Below are 6000 nucleotides of genomic sequence, written 5' to 3'. Positions count from 1 at the left end.
AGCCTTAATTTCTTGATATCAGTATACAATAATCAATATGTTATAAATAAGAACCCTAATGCTTAATTTTGCAGTGATCACCTTCCTCCTTTTCATTTGCAAACCAGACTGGAACATTCATAGGTGTGTTTGCTTGTTTTGAGTGGGGATGGAAGAAAAGGAATCATGCTGCATATCTGATTTATTAAACCGGATTTCTTCTGTTTATACGAGTAGAACTACCTTGTTCTCTGAAAAAAGTAAAATTTCTCGCATTTTTATCTGTGATCTGCAGTCAAACTTCCTTGTGTCTTGAACAAGAAATCTTCTTTTCTTGAAAACAAAATCTTTGTTTCCAGCCTTCTGTAATAGGTAAACAGAACAGCGTAAGATGAATGATAGTGTATTTCTCAAGTTATTTTTTGGAATGTGACGAAACGGAAGTGTCACAGCATGATAAGGAGCCAACATATGATTGCTTGATAGAAAGCAAAAAACGCAGAATTGTATATATTTTCTCTTTTGTCAGCAGCATACATTGGTGAAAAGTTCTTAAAACTGTTAGCTTCTAAACCATTTAGCCGAGATTGAACTGTTATCACGCTTGTCATAAAAAGCATGTTTTTACCTTTCGGATTAGCAAGCCATAGGTGACGGTAATAACACAAAGGTCGCGGATAAAAAGAAAACATTGTGTACAGTACTTCTTCTGCATCTTTTCGTTTCCTTTTCTCTTCAGCTGTTCTATCTATGCCATGCTACCCATTGAACTCTTTCCTTCCCAAAATTAGGAAAGGCACATCAGCAAAAAACGAATTTTTGCCCTTAAATATCTCGTGCATCTTCCCAGAGTATTTTGTAACTTCTGTTTGAGGAAGGCGGTGTAAGAATTAAATTAACCCGAATGATTCCACAATTGTGGTATCATCCAAGCCATGCCAGAGGACTCGAACTAGATAAACTAGCGAATTTCTAGCAAAAACAAGCGCGACGCTCTTGTCATTTTGACGACTTCCTTTACTTCCAAATCATCCCAAAGTCTATTTAATTAATGAGGACTGCTTTAGGTTTCCTTATTAAGAAGTAAAATATTACATCAGGTGCGGAAATGAGCGGGAAACTTCCTAAGTACATACCGCATGTTTCAAGCACGCAGTCAAGTAATGTGTTGTTCGCAAGCACAAGGCATTGAAATTAAATGCAAAGGTTATGGATTCTAGAGTTTCTAGGATTTAGTTGTGGCGAGGAAAAAAAACATTTTCCTCGAAACACGGTATTTGGGCATTTTTTACAAAAAAAGGGCGTGGCCGCAATGCATCACAGGTAATATAAAATTTGCTTGAAATGCGCCCGAATCGACCGAAATAACACAATTTCAAGATAGGAACCAATTTCCTTCACTTTCTGACTTATTTCTAATAAGAATTGATTCTTAAATAAACTTTTCAATTTTACCACAATGTTACACTTTTGTACATTAGAACTGTGCTACTGATCAACAGCTTCTGTGGTACTTCCTGTAATGCATTCCTCTCAACACGATGTGGCGATATTCTCGTGAAACAACAGGGTAATCGTAAAGCTGACTGGAATTCATCTCAGGTAAATTACGGAGATTGCTCGCCCATCCAAGGGCTGAAATCCTTATGATAGTTACTTCGTATCTGAAGTCGCTCTGGTTTTGTTCTAGGTCCTGGACATCTGTAAGAAGTTCTCGGTTTTCTCCACTACTCGATGGAAGGACGTGTCACATCAACAAAGCATAAACTTTCAACACTAAGTCGGCTCTAACTCGTCGATTTTAAATTAGATTTTAAGATCTCCCTGAGATCTTTTGCTTCGAGTTTCTGGATGTCATCTAATGACGAAATTTTCATATTTTTTTGTTAAAGAATTATTTTGAAGGGAGAAATCGCATTGAAAAGTGTATTAGTTCGTGAAATGTCAGCAGATCAGCTGTTTGAAAGAACCGCCGGGTCAACCCTAGCCTCGTTATCGTGTGTGCGCGGTTACTAACCCAACATGGCGCCGGGAACTGTAAAAAGGTCAATTAATATTCAGTGATGGCTAATCTAATATATAGATTTAGCCAAGCCTAAAAGCGGAGCTCGCATTTTTTTTCCCCACACGTCTCCTCAACAAAACTAAAGCCCCTACTATGGTAAAATGGGGGCCAAAACGAGTGAGTCCAGTTTGGTACTGGCTTAGGGGGCTTAGGGGGCTTAGGGGGCTTAGGGGGCTTAGGGGGCTGTTTTTGGCACCAATTTTGGGGCTGAATCGACCCAATTGTAGGGGCCAAATTGAACCATGTGAAGGGTGAATTTGAAAAATATTGGAGCCACTTTGAAATTTATAGGGGCCAAAACAGCCCCAAAAATTTCAGCCCTCTCGCAAATGGCCCCTTTTTTAGAATTTTTTTTTATTTCTCGCTTTGTTGATTTTGTTTTTTGTCATCTTTTTATTTACACCACTTTCTGCTCTTTTACGTGATTTTGTATCTTATTCTAGGGTGGTGACCTGTAATTACGTAATCACTAGCACCTCGATCTTACTTAAAGCTCTTTTTTATTCAAAAGTTGCAAATAACCGAAGAAGGTCTCCGACCGAAACGTTTTCATTAAATTTTTTACGTCAGAAGTTGTCCATCCTCGCATTTTTTTAACTCTCTACGTTCGTGTTTGCTGTGAGTTTTGGACTGCAAATCTTTTTTGATCCTCCTGGCGCGGTGCACCTTTGTTGGCCTGAGAGATCTAGTAACAATTTTATATATTAGTAACAATTTTATATATATATTTAACATTTAAGTAAAATTAAATGAGGCGAAAGTGACCAACTAAACCCGGCAGACTAGCCAATAATTTTGATGCTCCTTTGCACTTTGGCTTGTTTTTAACATGGTTGTAAAATTTGTTTTTATTGCAGAGAGAAGCTGATGCTAAGGTTGCATTTTGGATTTGACCATGTATATTATGTTGTGACGAGAACATCTGAACATCATCAATTTGTGATAAACCGATTTTAGAATAACTGTTTCGCTGGTTTCTTTGACAAGATTTTGATGTGCAGCTCAAGATCGTATTCAAGTTTTTTTTAAACATAATTTTAAAATGATTTGCTGCAGCCGTACTGTTTTACTTGCACCTGTTCACACTTAAATGAAAACGATATTCCCTTTTTATAAGAAATGACGGTTTTTTTCTCCCGGTGTTTCGATCAGGAGACCAAAAAACCTTTTTTTCCATGAGAACTAACGGTTACTGAATGTTCCTTTAAAATGTTGTGTGCGATAAGCTTTTTAGACGAATGGGTGAGGGAAATGGCGAAACGTAGGAGGGAATGTCGAGAATACACTTCAAAGACTGTGTGGATCAAAACGAAAGCAGTTGGTTTATCATAAATGCAAACGTTGTACCTAATTTTCATTTTGTCAATATGTGATAATCAAAATAGACGAGCCGACTTATTCAAAGAGCGTTTAATCTGCGAGAATGGATCGAAGGCACAATCTTAATTATAAATCAGCTATTCTATCATGTTCTGACAATTTTGCATGTTCTTAATTAACATGTTTTGAATTTTAAGTTTCCCTGCAGTTAGGCGTGTGAGTGGAATTTTTTCTGCAAGAGGTTTGCTAGTCCATTCAAGTTTATGGTGACCTTAAAATAATTGGTTCAGTTTCATCTTACCGTGGAGGGAAAAACTTAGTCTAAGGTCATTACTACTACTTCCCTTTGAATATGCAAATTTATTATATGACAGCCCATCAAAATTTAGACAGGTGTTGTTAATTTTCTGAGACTGCCACGTCCATTTGTGAGATACCTATCCAGCCAAATGTTATTAATTTTCTGGAATGTTCGAGTGTATGTGCCCATGATGATCAAAATATCGTAATAAGCCCAAGTATAATAACAATAATTGTGTTTCAGAGACAAGCTTAAAATACTGATAAACATTATTGACTTCCTTTAGCAAAAAAAACCAAAAGAAAACCAAAATAATAAAATGATGATGTACAAGAAACTTCCCATTTAGCTAAGGAATACTATTGTGGCTTGAACATATTATAAATGTTGAAGAAAACAACTAAGTACTGAAAGGATCTGTAAAGTATTTTTGTCTCGCCAGGAAATAAAAAGCGAAATGTTTCCTTAAAAGGAGTGGGCGTTAGAGGGGCCGGTCAGTTGACAAAAAACCACGAAGCAAATATTCGTGAATGTTTTCCACGACTCAAAAGAGCCGTTTTCCTTGATTTTTCTTTTTTTTCGGATCCACAGTGTAAAACATACACCGAATGATAGGGGAAAAGCATAAATTCCTCCAGGACTTATCTATAACCCAAATCTCATTATGCAATGTTTGTTTAATGAGTTCATGCAAATGAAAAAAACCGCGTCTTTGAGAGCCAGCCAAAATTCGTCTCACTAACAGTTCACCCTGAACGAACAGAATTTTATACGTTTTGTTTACACTGAAAAAGCGTAGAATAAGCGCTTTCGTAGGCTTTAATAACTTGAACTAGCTCTCCCTTGATCAACCTAAAACAATGATAGTGCACATGTTTTATGAAAAGTTCCCGGACCTTTCGTTAAGTAGGCTTGATCTTTTTGTTTACAACGCACAAATGCGAAAAACGACTCCGTCATCGATTCAACTGATCCCCACTAGCTCTTACTACACGAAAACCAGGAAAGTCTACATGGTAAATTTTCATGAAACCAATTTCAAAGACAACGCATTGAACCTACGTAAGGACTATTGTGCTTCGAAATGGCTTTTGATAAATATCGCTTACGACTATTGTCTTTTGTACTTCGAAAAACGTTGTTATGAGTACTTGGGGAAATTTGAAATTTTCACAGCGAAAACAATTAAATTTGGCGTCAAGTTACCATATCTATTGGCAGTCCGTGATCAGTGAAAGGGGGAAATAAATTCTTTCCAGGAAATAGAACTGAAAAAGTACGTAGAAACACGTTCTCGAATATATTAAGCAATTACATTACTTTACTTCGTCGCTTGATGAGTTGCGATGTTTATCTGTAGGCTTAAATCCTGAATTATTTCATGAAAACTTTGAAAGGATTCTTTCTTACGTTTGCCTTGTGCTTATGATTAGCTGGTATGAGGTGTAAAAAAAAAGCGATTGTGTGTCAGGAGTGGAGAGAGCATGGGGAGAGCATGTTTATAGGCGGTGGTGGGGGAGGGTCACCAACGCAAAAAAATTTTCCCGTCGGTTGCGTAAAATAATGCCAAGTATTGAAAAAAATGGTCCAAAGAATAGCCAAACCACAATAGATCCTAACAATAATAATTAACTATAATTATCTTAATTTTTTGAAGGACAAAAAGCATTATAATTATGAGAAGAAGCTTAATGAACATTAGCCTCGTATCCAGACTCCCAAAGCTTGTCGGGATCTGAGAATGAATTAGGGTTGCTGTTGTTACATAAGAATTTTACTTGTGTCAAACACAATCTTGGAGCATGTGGCCAATCTATAATTAAAATATCCGGGATAATGAAGCAAAAAATTCCTTGATACTAAATTTTTTTTCCAGAACAATTTGTCAGAATTTGAAAATTCAACAATGCAGACGCCGTAAATCGGTTGAAACCGAAAATGTCCACATATCACTAAGTTTGATCGTCATGTTTCTGATTAACCTTTTGTTATGTTTAAATTGTTTTTTTCGTTTCGATTCTGGGTGTTTGTTTGATGTTTACAATTTTTGATGTCTACTTTCCGAAAAACAGGAAGTACTTATCAGTTATCGAAGTTTTGATTTTAAAAATTGGATTCGTCGAAAAACTATCTGAATCAACTAAGTGTATACGGTGATATAGGAAATCAGAACCCATAAATCATAAAGCTTCTCATTGATAATGTTCAGTTCTTCCAGGATAAAGCACAACTGGTTTTCAGTAAAACTTCAGCTTTGAGATTCACCTTGACCACTTCTTTTCATCGTTTTTATATGGATAAAATTAGAAAAACACCAACAAACCCGGAAAACTTA

The sequence above is a fragment of the Pocillopora verrucosa genome, chromosome 6 (assembly GCF_036669915.1).
Source record: "Pocillopora verrucosa isolate sample1 chromosome 6, ASM3666991v2, whole genome shotgun sequence".
Classification (NCBI taxonomy): domain Eukaryota; kingdom Metazoa; phylum Cnidaria; class Anthozoa; order Scleractinia; family Pocilloporidae; genus Pocillopora; species Pocillopora verrucosa.
Note: the sequence above shows the minus strand (reverse complement) of the source record.